Source organism: Sorex araneus, chromosome 2 (assembly GCF_027595985.1).
Source record: "Sorex araneus isolate mSorAra2 chromosome 2, mSorAra2.pri, whole genome shotgun sequence".
Lineage (NCBI taxonomy): Eukaryota > Metazoa > Chordata > Mammalia > Eulipotyphla > Soricidae > Sorex > Sorex araneus.
The window spans coordinates 196,819,414-196,835,697 of NC_073303.1; positions in this window are offsets into that span (position 1 = coordinate 196,819,414).

Sequence of the window (16,284 nt, forward strand, 5' to 3'; positions counted from 1 at the left end):
GGGAAGAAGAGAAAGAGGGAGATAATGAGAAAGGAAGAAGGGAAAGAAAAGGAAAGAAAAAAGAAAGAGAAAGAAAGAGCAGAAGAAAGATGGAAGGAGGAAGGTAGGAGGGAATGAAGAAGAGAGGGAGGAAAGGAGAGAAGGGAAAAGGAAGGATGGAAGGAATGGGGATGAGGGTAAAAAAGGAAGGAGAAAAGGAAGAAGGAAGGAGAGATGAGGAAAAGCAAAAGGAAGAAAGGATAAATGTGAAAGGAAGAAAGGAAGAAAGACCTGAAGAAAACCCTAAATGAGGAAAGAGAAGGAATGAGAGAAGAGGAAAAAGGATGGATCAAAGGAAGGAAGAATGAATGAAAGGAAGGAGGGGATGAGGGAAAAAGGGAAGGAAAGAAGATAATTAAAGGAAAGAAGGAAGGAAAGAGAAAGAAAGAAAGAAAGAAAGAAAGAAAGAGAGAGAAAGAAAGAAAGAAAGAGAGAAGAAAGAAAAGAAGAAAGAAAGAAAGAAAGAAAGAAAGAAAGAAAGAAAGAAAGAAAGAAGAAGAAAGAAGAAAGAAAGAAAGAAGAGAGAGAAAGAGAGAAGGAAAGAAAGAGAGAAAGAAAGAAAGAAAGAAAGAAAGAAAGAAAGAAGAAAGAAAGAAAGAAAGAAAGAAAGAAAGAAAGAAAGAAAGAAGAAAGAAGAGAGAAAGGAAGGAAGGAAGGAAGGAAGGAAGGAAGGAAGGAAGGAAGGAAGGAAGAAAAAAGAGAGAAAGAGAGAGAAGGAAAGAAAGAGAGAGAAAGAAAGGAAGAAAGAAAGAAACAAACAAAGAAAGAGAGAGAGAAAGGAAGGAAGGAGGGAGGGAAGAAGAGAGAAGGAAGAAAGAAGGAAATAAGGAAGGAAGGGAGGAAGGGAGGAGGAAAGGAAGGAGAGAGGAAGGAAGGGAGGAATGGTGGAAGGAAAGAAGGGAGGAAGGAAGGAAAGAAGTGAGGAAGGAAGGAGGGAGGAAGGAAGAAAGTGAGGGAGAAAGAGAAGGAGGGAAGGGAAGGAGGGCGGAAGGGAGGTGGTTTCATCTGAACGGACAAGCCAGCAGATACGGTTGGGAGCAGGTGAGAAGAGGCTCAGGACAAAGATGCCAACAGCAGCCATGAGCTCTCAGGGTGTTCACCAGGCACCCAGCCTTCTTGGCATTTTGCCCACGTGCTACCCTTTCAGAGGCGTTGTTATTAGCCCATGTGTGGAGGGGCGGGGGGAACCCTGAAGAAGCAGAGGTGAAGGAGCAGAGGCCTTCTGAAGGGAGCTGCAGAGACAGACCCCGAGCTAAGGGCTTTTCTCCTTGCGGGACGTGGGGCGTCCCACCTTTGGCCAGGGCTGGGCTGGCCCCCCAGGACTGTCCTCCCAGCTCTTCTCCTTAGCCCCCACGGTGGTGCTCCCCCACCCCTTCACCACCCCCAGGTATGTCTGGGGCCGATACTTCTCCAAACACACCCTAACACAAGGCAGATTGCAGCCCGCCCTGGCATGCGAGCATCCCCAAACTGGTGGGGGTGGAAGGAAGGTCGGGGGGTGACTTGATGGGGACTAGATTAAGGGCAAACAGAAAAAAAATAGAGCACATGAAGATAAATGCTTTCGTCTCTTTAAATTTTATTTTTGGGTCACACCTCGCAGTGCTCAGGGGCTACTCCCAGCTCAGTGCTCAGGATGAAGCCAGCACTCCCACAGGCCGTGTATACACTCTGGCCCTTTCAGCCGAACTCTCCAACCCACGACAAAAACCAAACCAAACCAGAAGCACTTTTAAGGGCTTCATCTTTAGATGTCTCCCAAGTCAAGTCACTGAATGGGAGGCAGATCCAGACAAATGTTGAGCAGATGAAGAATCGGATAAGAGAGCAGGAAGGTGCCTGGGTCTCGGTTTCCCCCCACAGCTGGGCAGTGGAAGGCAGCATTTTGTTGTTGTGCTCATGGTTCTGTCTCATTGGCTGGATCCAAGATGCTTCTTCCTGCTCGGGGCATCCTGGTCATTCAGTTTTCTCAGACACAGCCACAGGCAAAGTCAGACAGCTTCCCCTCTTCCTCGGAGATGCCCGTTGGATCTTATATTCACCTGCACTCTCATGGGTGGAGCGCGAGCCCCGTCACCCACTCATCCTGGGGACCCCGTGCCGGAAAAGCATGATCTGATGTTGGGGTGCGGTGGCCCCGAGCTCACGGGCAGTAGGAAAGGAAGGGCCTGGGCTCCGAGACCCGCAATGCCCTCTCCTTCCCTGACCCCTCTCGCCCTCCTAGCCTCCTTGCTGTGCAAACGCTTCGCTCTGACTTGCCCCTTGGGTGCCAGCCTGCACGCCCTGGCCTCGTAACCTTGGCCAGACCACTGGGGCTGGTGTGCTCCGTAGCTCTCTTCCACGTCCTCATCTCACCCCTGTCACCGGGGTTCAAAGAAGCTGCACACCATCCACCCCCCCCCTTCTTCGCATGGTCCCCAAGCCAGCCGGTGCCACTGTGATTGTTTGCCTGTTGCCACTCAGAACCGTTCCCACTGGCAACAATCGCAGAGAGACGTTGTTTACACCGTTCACAGGGCGAGCTCTCCTTGTGCCGCTGCTTCAACCCCACGTTCTCTGGCACTCGGCACATGGGACCGACCTGTGACCCCACCGTGGGGCCAGGTCAAGAGCCCATTTTGAGAAAGAGCAAAGCCGCCTCCTTTTTCCCTGCCTTCCTGGTTCCTTCAGGCTCTGCCTCCCACCCCATGAGGCCTTTGGAGATCCTTTTCCTTAAGTCCCCCCAAACTAGGCTCTGCGCTTTCTTCAGAGCTGCTCCTCGAAGTCCTGCCGGGATGTCTGGCTAGGCCCCAGGCGGACGCCAACGTCCCTCCACAAGGTAGAAGGTGGGAGGCTCCGGGGCTTTCCTGCTCGGGGCTTGCTGAGGACAGCACAATGGGGTGTTCAGAAGACACAACGGTTCCCCTGTTTGGGTCACAAACGTCCCTCGTTGAGTAGATGTCATTCTCCCTCGGCGGGGGGCGTCAGCCCAGGACAGCTCCAAACAGTAGCAAGCGGTTTGCGGCGAGCGGCATAAACACCAGGCTGGTGAATGAAATCACTGGTTGAGTCATCCTCGGGCACATGGAGGCCGGAGAGAAGCCGGCCAGGCCGCGGGAAGTGCTGGCGAGTCCCCCATGCAGCAAGCCGGCTGGGACACCACACAGCTGCAGCTCTGTCCGGCCAGCACCCGGGGGAGGGGGCCTCCGCGCAGGGCTGGGGACAGCCACCTTCTCTCATCGCGGGCCAACTCTGGAATGGCGCCCTGCGTCCATGTCAGCTGTGCTCAGCACTTCCCCGGGCTAGAAACGCTGGTTTGGAGACGGCTCCAGGGGCTGGGCGCAGGCTCTCTCTGCAGGAACTCTAGGTTCTGTTCCCCAGCACAGCACGGGCCCCAATTCACTGCCAAGAGCAACTCCCCCAGAGCACTGAGCCAGGAGTAGCCCCTGAGCAATGTCAGGTGAGGTCCCTAAAGCAAGAAAAGAAAAGAAGAGAAAAGAAGAGAAGAGAAAAGAAAATGAAAGGAAAGGAAAGGAAAGGAAAGGAAAGAAAAGAAAAGAAAAGAAAAGAAAAGAAAAGGAAGGAGGAAGAAGAAAGGAAGAGAAGGACTTGTTGATACTGAAATTTGAAAGAGCAATTATGTTTGGGTTCAAACTCCTTCATTCAGTGGGCTTCTTCACGCAGTGAAGATGGAGTCAGAAAAATACCTTCATGAATTACACTTGTCCCCCAAAGTTAAAATGCAACAGCTGGGACTTGCCTTGGGCTGTTGGATCTTAGAAGGACATAGAGAGCAGGACAAGTCAGAGAGATCATTTTCTGTGGTGACATCATTTAAAGGGCACCCTAAGCTTTGTTTTCTCAGTCAATTATATATTAATGCAACATTTTTAAAATCAGAACGGATGTGAAAGTCCTCTGTGTGGGAAAATACTGTTAGCAGTATTGTAAATCAAAGAACCTCCATCAATTAAAAAATTTTTTTGAAAAAATAAATAAGAAAAGGTGGCCAGAGAGATAGCTTAGAGAGTAAGGCACTTGCTTTGCCTGCTGTTGACCCAGGTACGGTCCCTGGAACACTGTCAGGAGTGTTTGTTTCTGAGTGCAGAACCAGGAGTAACCCTTGACAATTCTGGGTGGGGACCCAAAGTGAAGAAGAGAAAAAAGGAAGGAAGGAAGAATGGAAGAGAGAGAGGGAGGAAAGAGAGAGAAAGAGGAAGGAAGGAAAGAAGGAAGGAAGGAAGGAAGGAAGGAAGGAAGGAAGGAAGGAAGGAAGGAAGGAAGGAAGGAAGGAAGGAAGGAGGAAGGAAGGAAGGAAGGAAGGAAGGAAGGAAGGAAGGAAGGGAGGGAGGAAAAATCTAGTAGGAACCAAACATCAAAGATTGAGACAGAGAGTACCAGGCTCAAGGAAATTTTCAACCAGTGGCCAAAGCTGGAGCGAAGCTTCTGAAGGCTTCGTTCAAATCCTTCCTCCCATCCTAGGCCAGGGTCCTGGAGACAATGTGCGTTCCCTCCGAGAGCTCCCCACAGTAAAGTGAATGTTGCCATAAGATGAATCCCACGAAGTTTCTGGATTCCCAGTGCATAGAAAATTGGGTTTACTCTGGCTTGTAATCTGTTTCGTGGCTAGTAAGAACATCATGTCTGAACAAGGGAAGGGAGCTTTCTCTAAAGAGAAGTCCTTCCTTGGCGCTGGAGAGAGAGTTCTAAGGACTAAGCATGTGCTTTGCACGCCAGAGATTAGGGTTCCATTCCCTGCATGGATGGCATGGTCCCCCAACACCGCCAAAAGTGACCCCTGAGCTCTGGTCCCTAAGTATTTTCCTAAACAACGTTTCTTGCTAAGTCACTGTGAACCAGACAGGAAGTGAACACAGAGTTGGGGAAATGACATGAAATGACTCTCCAGACTTGGAGAGCCTCAAGCCTTTAGTTTGTAAAAACCACAGCTCAGGGGCCGGAGCAATAGGTCAGCGGGGAGGTCACTCGCCTTGCACACGGCTGACCCGGGTGCCATCCCCAGCACCTTACATAATCTGAGCCTGACCAGGAGTGACCCCCAAGTGCAGAGCCAGGACTCAGCCCTGAGCACCATAAGGTGTGTTCCACACCCCACACCCCTCAAGCAAAAAAAAAAAAATCCAAACACCCCCCATCCCCCCGCAGATTCTGTGAAGCATGACAAAGTTGGGTTTGCTCTGCAGGGGGAAGGGGGAGTGAGGACTGATTCCTGGTTCCTCTGCCCTGCCTCAGGAGGGTCTGTCTCCGGAGCTCTGCATGAGCATCCTTCCTCGCGGGTCTCTCTGTTCTCCGCTGTGGAATGGGAGCTGGCCTGGCGTTTGGGGCATTTCCCTCCCAGGACCAGCTGAGCGGGGTTAGCAGAGCTCGGGGAAGCATTATTTTGCAGATAAGCCCACAGGGCCAGCTTGTCGGCCTCCCCTTTGGAGCAGAAGTCTCTGCGGGAGGGAAGTTTCCATGCAGTTCAGTTCTTCCCAGGGAGAACGCGCCGCCCGGGTACCCGTCCTGGGCAGCGCCCGCCAACCCGCTATGTGGTAGTGCCAGGACCTGGGGGTTTTTACTTGAAGGTGACCTTGAAGTTAGGAAGGTTGGGGATCATCCTGGGAGCCACCGTTGCGGTCACGACCACCCCGGAGCCGGTGGTGAGGGGTTACTGAGTCTCAGACCTGAGTCCGTAAGAGGGGTACGGCTGGGGGAAAGAGGGGGCTGCTGGGTGGATCGTCTGCTCTTAGTCTACAGCTCATAGTGGGGGATCATCCTCTGCCAGGTCCTCAGCGCCACCCCCTCATGCCTCAGGCAGTGACATGTCACCTGCAGGGACCACCTCGAAGGGAGCTATGGGATTGTTGGTGTCACATCCCCCCAGTACCAAATTGGGGAGAAGGTAATGGGGCTTTGTTTTCTAAGTGGTGGCTGAGTGGTGCACACCCTGCTCCTCACAGTCCAAATTGAACCCCGGACACTGCTTGCCCAACAGGAGACCCCAGCCCAGCCCTCCTGGCCTCGTGGTCGCTGTGGGGAGTCCCCAGGATGTGGTTCAGAAACGCGGGAAAGGTTTCTGAAACCAGCCTCTCCCGGGGAGCAAACACACTCAAGGCTTTGAAAAGAGACGGGCCCAGGTCACAAGGGTCCACAGGAATCGTGGGGAAGCGCTAGGGGCTTCTCTGGCTGGAATGACCCACCCCCAGCCAGGGAGAGAAGAGCTCTAAATGTTGCTGAGGTTGTCATGAACTGGGAAAGAAGCGGTGCATGAGAAACACTGTCCCCCTTGGTCATGCCACCTTACGGCCTTTCCTGATTCAGAGCAAGTTGTGAAACAGGACCCAGGTCTCTGCGCTCAAGGATCACTCCTGGCCGGTGTAGGGGACCATGTGGGATGCCAGGGGATCCAACCCGGGTTGGCTGCATGCGAAGCAACAAGCACCCTACCTGCTGTGCTCTTGCTCCAGCCCCACTGCGGTGGTTTTTAAAAGACCTTTTCTGAGCTGGAGTGATTGTACAGCACGTGGCCAACCCGGTTGGATCCCCGGCACCCCATATGGTTCCCCCAGTATTATCAGGAGTGATTCCTGAATGCAGAACCAGGAGTAAGCCCTGAGCATCACCAGGGCTGGCCCCCAAACCAAAATCAATAAGAAGTGTCATCTTCTGAATTTGGGGGGAAAGAATTGTTATTATTATAATTATATTATTTTATTATACGTTGCAAATAAATTAACCATTTCAAAAAGAATATGGATGACAGAAATGATCTAAAAATCTTCGAGAAAGCCAGTGCTAACTATGCTCTGAGATATAGTGTTACCATTTTTTCCCTCCACTTATATAGTCAAATAGACAATAGGCTTCCGAGTTCAACTCTTAAAACTTGCTTAATTCCTGTAACAATTGGCAGTGGACGGATTTCTAGGCCAACCACTGAAGTCACCTAATTTAACCTGGATTCTTGTGGCGTCCAGCCGGCCAGTGTGTCACTGTGACCCCCTCAGAACAGCCCTGCTCTTTCCCGGTCTGTGTTTGACCTGAGCCATGCAGAAACCATCACTCCCGTACATACAACCACACACTCTCGATTAATGTATCCGAGAAGAAACTTCTAGAAATCACAACACTGACAGTGACTATGCAGCAAAGGCAGTGGTGGTCACTGCAGAGAAGCAGGAAGGTGGACCCAGCCCCAGCCCAGCCTGGCTTGCAGCTCTGGCATTGAGCTTTGAGCTAAGCGGCATGTTTATTTCTAAACCTAGATGCTTACTTCCATTTCTAAAGGATGGGCACACTTGTGTGATGTCTAGGCGGGGCAGACATCAGTCCCAGGCTGCCTCAGACATTTTTTCTTTTAAAGCATCTGAGTGTGCCCATTATTTTCTAACTTTGAGTTTTATATTTTTTCTGGTGCCAGAGTCAAGCCCAGCACCTCACAGTGGCAGTACCTGTGTTCTCCCAGCTCTTGTTTGATCTCTGCTTGTAAAATATCTAGAACATCCCTGTCTAGAAGCATTATTTTAAAAAAAAGAGAAGAAAGAAAGAGAAAGAAAGAAGAAAGAAAGAAAGAAAGATAGAAAGAAAGAAAGAAAAGAAAGAAAGGAAGAAAGAAAGGAAGGAAGGAAGGAAGGAAGGAAGGAAGGAAGGAGGAGAAGAAAGAAAGAAAGAAAGAAAGAAAGAAAGAAAGAATGAAAGATAGAAAGAAAGAAAGAAAGAAAGAAAGAAAGAAAGAAAGAAAGAAAGAAAGAAGAAAGGAAGGAAGGAAGGAAGGAAGAAAGAAAGAAAGAAAGAAAGAAAGAAAGAAAGAAAGAAAGAAAGAAAGAGAAGGAAGGAAGGAAGGAGGAAGGAAGGAAGAAAGGAAGAAAGAAAGAAAGAAAGAAAGAAGAAGAAAGAAAGAAAGATAGAAAGAAAGAAAGAAAGAAAGAAAAGAACAACATTTCAAACATTATCCATATGCATCTTTGTGGGAGATGTGAAACTTCTCCCCATAACTTCAGGTTACAGCCCAGACTCATGAAACCGGATGCTACTCCCCCCCTATTTTATTGCCAATTCCCATTTGAGGAAAACAAAAGTTTTGCTTTCTTGAAAAATAAGGTGTTTTATTCTGATTATTTTGCAAGTGCTCTCTCTCTCTCTCTGAATATATTGTGATTTTCTTCCTAAGCAACTCATAAATAAATCAATACAGGTCTCATTTCTAGTGGAATATGCATCGAATTGCTGTGCATCCCAGGAAATATTCACTGCCCCAATCACTCTCGGTTGAGGGGCCAGAGTGATAGTACAGTGGGGAGGGCGCTTACCTTGCGTGCGGTCAACCCGGGTTCCATCACTGGCATCCCATACCAGAGCCCATACCAGAGGGTGCTAGGAGTGATTTCTGAGTGTAGAGCCAGGAGTAACCCTTGAGCACTGGCAGATGTTTTCCCCAACACACAAATAAGAGCAACAACAAAAATTCCAGTCGTTCTTAGAGGAATAATATCCGAATATTGTTGCTGACAATATCCGAATGAGAATCCTGCTCAAGAATTACGGCATGTGCAGAAGATTTAAATGAATACTAGAAAAAGTGCTTGTGCCCAAGGGTTTGCATACTGAAAAAGACTCAGGGTTAAATTGCTCTCCCTGTTAGGAATTCCTGTCCACAGAATCCAAAATTCCTGGGAGGCTCTTCCATAGGATGTGGGGCTTCTCCTAGAAAGCACTTAGTGCAGCTGTATTTCTGAAAGACGGGAGATCCCATCTCGTAGCTCAGGATCCTTTGAACCGCTCTGTCTACACCAGAGCCCTCGGCGCTCCTGTCTCCGCTCTCCCTCCTGTCTCAGTCCACGCCAGCACAGACCGCAAGGTCAGGTTCGATACCTTCGGCAGTACTGGTGATTGATTCATAGTAGGGTCTGTATTGAGTTGACTACCCTCTTCCCAAACCACCCAACTCGGGAATGGCACGTCACTGACTTTAATGTGACTGCAGTGTTTCTGAGTCCCCCGCCACCTCTTCCCTTCCCTTTTGTTGCTGTGATGATCTGGGGTCCCAGATCACGTACTTGATCGCAAGGCTGGGGAACACAGAAATGGTTGTGCTGAAGGGTCCCACGGGTGTGGGTGGTCTTGGGGATCAAGCCTGAAGTCTCACACCCTCAAGGCAGGTGTTCTATCCTGAGCCATTCCCCGGCTCCAGAATTTCTGATTCCTTTTTATCTGTGTGACATTACCTTTTACATCTCACCACCTGGAATGGGATTTAAAGACCCTGGTTTGTCCGTCTTGACCTGTATTGGGTGGTCTGACAGACACCAGGCACTTAAAAGTATATCTCGGCCAAAGTGAAAGGTACTGCAGATGTAAGATCCATGTGGGATTTGGGAGACTTCATGGAAAAATTCATCGCAATTTAGAAGAATGACAATGGTTGCACTAATTTTTATTTTAATCTAAGCGCTAAGTCTGGATATGTCGGCTAGATAAATTATAGCATTAAAGTGAACCTCTCTTCTCCTCTCTCTTCTCATGTTCAAAGTGATCACTACGGGACTCTGTTACTTGTCCACAGGAGGCAGACATGCCCTGTCCCCCTTTCACCCGCAGAACTATACCCAGAACTCAGTGAGCAGCTAGGATTTCTTCTTTCAACTCAGCTCAGGAATTGGATTTGCAGCAACCACCGGCTCTTTGCTCCCCTGCTTTGCAATGTTTGTTCGTTCCTGTGGTGTAAGTCTCCCCCCATGGCTAGTTTGATAAGCTGACTTGTCAACGTGGTATGCTTGAGCTGGTAGCTGGAAAGAGGCACACAGGCGTCCCTCCGGCCCAGACCACGGGAGCTCACCCACGGCTGAGCAGGCACCCTGTACAGGCTGACGTTCTTGCCACCGGAAGGTAGGACCCACACGCCAATCTAGGATGGCATCCATACCCTCTCCCCAAATTCAGGCCCCACTGAGTTTGCCAACTCTGCCTGGAACATCAAAGCTGAGCTGGCCAGATAGGAGACTTGTTTTCAGGGCATGTTTGCAAGATCGTAGCACCAGCTGTAGGGGGAGGCTGTCAGATTCGCTGGGGAGAAGCAAGTGCCCTGTGGCAGAGGAGACAGGTGACAGCTGGAGGCAGGGGGAGAGCAGTCAATGTGGATCATTATTGTGGGAAGCTCTTGTTTGTCCAGCGACCCCTGTACCCTCTCCCTCGTGCTCCTCATAAATCGGATCAGGGGGACCAGGCTTATTTCAGGCAATGCCTGGCCCAGGTGAGCTGACCTGGAAGCTTGAACCTGAGGGTGCCCTTCTTCTCAGGCACCTGGTGCTGGAAGCAACAGGGTCTGCATCTGGCAGAACTCGGGGAGTGGTTATGTAGTGCCAGGACCAGATTTGGGTCCTCCTGTATGCAAGGCTTATAATATCTGCCATTTGAGCTATCTCCTCCTTCCTTCCTTCCTTCCTTCCTTCCTTCCTTCCTTCCTTCCTTCCTTCCTTCCTTCCTTCCTTCCTTCCTTCCTTCCTTCCTTCCTTCCTTCCTTCCTTCCTTCCTTCCTTCCTTCCTTCTTTATCCTTCCCTCCCTCCTCTCCTTCCCTCCTTCCCTCCCTCCCTCTCTCCCTCTCTCCCCCTTCCCTCCCTTCCTCCCTCCCTTCCTCCCTCCCTTCCTCCCTCCCTTCCTCCCTCCCTTCCTCCCTCCCTTCCTTCATTCTCTCTCCTTCTTTTCTTCCTTCCTCTCCTGTTTTTGAACCATACCCAGCACATACTCAGCAATGCTCAGGGCTTACTCCTGGCTTGCTCAAGACTCACTCTGGTGTTGTTGGGGGACTATATGTGATGCTGGGATTGAACTGAGGCCATTTGCATGCAAGTTGTAGCCTGAACTGTCTTTCTGGCCCCATGCTCTAGTTATTGAGCCTGTTGATCTGTATCTCTCCAGCCCCTCTTTCCAACATTTAAGCTCTGCTCTGTGTGTGTATGTGTGTGTATGTGTGTGTGTGTGTGTGTATGTGTTCTAATACACTTGCGGAAAGACTCAAATTCATAAAGCAGGTCTTAGCTCTGACATACCTAGTTTTCCATTTTAGACTTACAGGGCACACACAGATTTTTCAGGGGCCCTGAGGGGAGAGGCAGGTTGGACCCGGGATGGTTTGTTTAAGAGAGTGACTATACAAATGAGGGATCCTTTTTTTGCCACCAGGAGAAATTCCCAACTCCCCCCAGCCCCCAAACAATGATCTCGAACGCAGAAGGGTGCGAGTTGCCTCTCCTTGCTGGTGTGGGAGCCGGTATTCCAGCAATTGCCTCGGGAATATCTATTCCAGGTGCACCAAGAATAGCTGCGACGCTCCCAGGGTTGACGCCAGGAGCCAGGGAGACTCATCCCAGGGATTAGAAACTGAAAAAGAAGGAGAAAGAGCTAGAGAGGAGGGGCTGGCCAGGGAGTTACATCCCAGTTTCTTCTTTTTTTTTCCTTTTTTTCTTCTTTCTTTGGTGCCGGGGATCAAACCTGGGACCTCACCCAAGAACTAGGTGCTCTCACACAGAACTTCATGGAAACTGTTTTCATTTTTACCAGTCAAACCTGCTTTCCTTTCTCAGCTGGATGCTTCCAGGGATGACGGAGGAAAGATCTTAAGGAATCAGCTCTAGTTTTGTTGTGTTGTGTTTTTTTCTTTTTTGAGGGGGTGCACCTAAAGTATAGTTGAGGGTGTAGAAATGGATGAAATACCTGCTTCTCATTTATTCTGGAAACTAATTACCAGGAGCAGGGCGTGGGGGCAGCTGCAGACCTGCCAGGAGCTTTTCTGATTCCACCTCCAGCTACCATTGGGGGTTCCCCTCCCAGAACTCCCTGGAGACTCCTGGGCTTCCCTGGGGGGCCCAGGGCCGGTTTCTTTAGGGAAACAGATATTATTTATATCGAGAAGGCAGACAAGATCACACAATGTCACTTCCAGGCCTGAAACAGACTCTCGTGATGAGCCAAGCCAGAAGGTGCTGGTGCCAAACGCACTCCCAGCTCCAGGGAGCTCCGTACCGCCGCTGGCTGCTGTGTGCGTGTTGTTCTTACTCTCTTTGATTTCTCCTTACGATTTGAGGCCTCCTGATACACAAAGCTGTTTGTGGTGGGGTTTCGTGCCTGCAATGTCCCAGCTCTACACCCTGCACGGGAGCCTTCGTGTCACTCCACCCTTGTCTCTGGATCCCTCCCATACCCCCCTCTCTGTCCCCCTTAAAGCAACCCATGGGCAAACTAGACAATACTCTGTGTGTGTCTCTGTGTGTGTGTGTGTGTGTGTGTGTGTGTGTGAGAGAGAGAGAGAGAGAGAGAGAGAGAGAGAGAGAGAGAGAGAGAGAGAGAGAGTCAGTCTGGGGGCCTGGGGGCCACACCCTGTGATTCTCAGGGCTTACTCTTTGCCAGGAACCATGTTTGATGCCGGAGACTGAACCTGGATTGTTGGGTGCAAGGCAAATGCCCTACCCCCTGTCCTATCTCTCTGCCCCCCAAACTAAACAGCTACTGTGAGCACTTTTTTTTTACTTTAGTCATTTCCTTGGTCTTTTATCGGAAGGCTGAGAGTCCACCCACGTCCCAGTGACTCAAGCACACTGCCCAATGCGTGTGCTCCATTTGCTCTACTGGACTCTTTCCCTCCAGGTTCATTGGGTGGTGGGGGTGGAGGTGGGGGGCGGACAGGGCTCTGCAGGATTGTGCCCCAGACACAGATGTTGCCACTCCTTGTCCTTTGCTCCCTCTTGACAATCTCACTCCCAGTCCAAGGTCCCCCAGCCCCGGCACACCACCCCTGTGTGTGGTCCCACCTTCCCATCCCTTTTCTGTTCTCTCCCTGTCCTTTTGCAATTCCTCCAGCCTGGGGAGTGGCCCGAACTGTCTCCCCTATCCCCCTTGCCTGGACACAGGGAGGCTGGATGTGTGAAGGAGGGAGAAAGAAGGGGGCAGTCTACATGGGTGGGGGGGGAAAGAGGAGGGATGCTCTCGGTGCCCAAGAGTGACATTCAATTCCATTTATTTGCTTGCTCACCTATCAGTGCTCAGGAATCATTCCCAGCAGGGTTCAGGGGACCATATGGGGTTCCGGGGTTCAAACCAGAGTCAGCCGCATGCAAGGCAAGCATCCTACACACTGTCCTATCTCTCTAGTCCCTCAATTCCATTCTTTCACTCCCGGGTGGGGTTCAAATAGATGGAGGTATAAAAGCAAGTTCGTGGTGCCAGGGAGAGAGCTGGAAGCCTGTAGCACTTTGATACCTGCCCCCAGCACCTGGACTCCCTCCCACCCCTCTAAGCACCGCCTGCTGCACCTGCGCTTTGAATCAGCTGAACTGTTTCAAAAAGAAATTTCTCGTATGGATTTGAAGTGTTGGACATGATACCGGTCATTCTAGTGGAGGCCAGTTCTGTGCTTTTTTTTGCTTCCGTGGGGGGTGGTAAGGGAGCTCCTGGGTGATGCCCAGGTACTCCGTGAGCCCCATCCGTGACTCTCAGTCAGTGCAGGAACCCCGGGCCATGATTCTGCAGTGTGCAGATCCCTGCACCAACCCCTTAGTGGTGGAAACCTGCAGCACTGCACCCAGTAATGTTGCAGGGGGTGGTGGCAGTGGTGGTCAGTGAACACGTGGTGACGGGAATCAAACCCAGGCCAGACATATGTTCTAAGCACTGCCCTAACTGCGAGCCTATATCCTGGCTCCCAATTTTGTGCTCTTTCATGAAGAAATCATGCTAGGATGTCACTCAGAGGTATGAAATACAGGAGGGACCCTCGAGGTCCATGAAGACATGCTTCAGCCCGGCCATGGGGTACCCAGGAAGCACTCACCGACCTATATCATGAGCTCAGCATTTTTCCTTCCATCTTCCTGCACTGGCTTGCTCGGTTCCCCTCAGGATGCTCTGCCTGTGCTTCTGGCCACCTTCTGGCCAGATCCTCAGACTCCCTGAGCTTGTGGCCGTCTTCAACACCCTTGTCTGTATGTGGGAACATGAGGGCGACTCACTTGACCATCGTGAGGTCGTGGGGAGGGCTCTGACTTTACTTCCTGAGAATTACGTCTTTACAAAGCTTCCTCCTCTCACCTTAACAGGGGAGATTCAGAGTGCTGGCTTGTTTTGTTTCTGATGGCATCTCCTGGATTCCTTAGAAAGCTTAGCAAAAATTCAGGAAATGCACAAATCAGGCCATCTGGTCTGCCCCATTAAGTTTACTTTTAGATTGTCCCCAAAGGGGGAAAAAAAGACAAGTTACTTAGTTATGCCCCTTTGATATTGTGTACAAGAATACTTTGCTATAATAATATATTGGGGAGAAAATCATGGAGTCAGAAAATACAAATAGGAAAAATAAGGGAGAGTCATAATAGGAAAAAGCTGTAAATTACCCTAATGTCTAAGACTGGGAGTAGAGATTAAATGATCAGGATAAAGCAAACTGATAATCAGAATGTTAACTATTAAGGAGGAATGGTCATGAAACAAATGAACAGATATATTTGTTTTATTTTGTTTGGGGGCTATAGCCAGCGATGCTCAGGGCTTACTCCTGGCTCTGGACTCAAGAGCTACTTCCTGCAGTGCTCAGGGGGACTATATGTGAGGCTCGGGATAGAGCCCAAGATGACCACAGACAATGCCAGGGCCCTACCTGCTGTTTTATCACTCTGGAGCCTGAAAAGACAGATTCTAAAACAATGTCTTCTGTATAGTGGATCTGGTTAGACTACTATCTGTTTGGGGGGCTTCTAAGACCCTCAGGGCCCCAGGTTCACCCCCATCTCATGATTCTCAGCTAACCAGGCCAGATGGTTGGGTGAGAACAAGACACTCCTCAGGCTTTGCCATGATGGGGGCCACCCAGGTCACACCCAGGGATGCTGGGTGTCTGAATCAAGCCAGATGGAATGTGCCCTAACTCTTGCATTAAATCCCCATCCCCAGGCTAATAGTTATGAGAAAGAATACTAACTTCTGCCTGGCACTTGGCTTGGAGCTCATGCAAAAAAGAACAATTGTTGAAGTCTGCTGATTGGCCCTCCCCACCGTAGTAAAGCCCATCACCTTCCCACTCATCCACCTGGTGGGAACTAGGACAGAATCCACTGATTCCAGAAGTGGCTGATGGGCAATGGGAGATACAGTTTGAGATACAGGATAAGCCAATAGAGGGGGCGGAAAGACAGCACCAAGGGTTAAGGTGCTTGCCTCGCATGCAGCCCATCTGGGTTCCAGCTCTGACACTGTGTCCAAGCACAGCCGGGAGGGATCCCTGAGCAAAGAGCCAGGAGTAAGCCCTGAGCACCGCCAGGTGGGGTCCAACCTCCCCAAAAGACCTGTCATAGGGGCTGGAGTGATAGCACAGTGGGTAGGGCGTTTGCCTTGCACGAGGCCAACCCTGGTTCAATTCTCAGCATCCCATATGGTTCCCTGAGCACCTCCAGGAGTGGTTCCTGAGTGCAGAGCCAGGAGTCACCCCTGTGCATCGCCAGGTGTGACCCAAAAGTAAAAAAACAAACAAACAAACAAACAAAACCCGTGTCATAGAATAATATAATAAAAAGAAATAGAAACATAGGAAATTTCCCCTCCTGTGCATATCCAAATATTGATGGCTTGTGGCTGGGAGTGGGGATACCCTTCTCCATGGTCTTACAGGACTTCCCAGCTCGCACTCTGCATCTGCTTCACACAAAATGGACACAGGAGGGTGGAGTGGACCTGCTCCCTTTGGCATCCAGGCAGGCCGACTCAGGGGTTAGAGGAGGGGTGCTTGTGAAGAAGGAAAACACTCCCCCCCACACACACACATGCACACACACACAACCTTTTCTAGAATCAGTTTCTTGACTCCATAGGAATTTTTATCTTGAACCCAATTAGTTTCTTTTTCTTTTTTTGGTTTTTGGGTCACACCCAGCGATGCACAGGGGCTACTCCTGGCTCATGCACTCAGGAATTGCTCCTGGCTGTGCTTGGGGGACATATGGGATGCTGGGAATCGAACCTGGGTCAGCCGTGTGCAAAGCAAACGCCCTACCTGCTGTGCTATTGCTCCAGTCCCGAACCCAATTCATTTCATAGTTAAAGATTTTACCTTCATTTCCTCTTTGGAAAAAAATTTGACTTAGGAAAATAGAGCATGTCCTAGAAGAAGGTCATTTTGTTCCACAAGGGAGGTTGGAGACAAACAGCAGATCTGGGGCAAGGTTTCCCCTTGTGTGGCCAGGTCATATTTTCCCTGTGTCTTTGGGATTGTCAGATTCTTGATT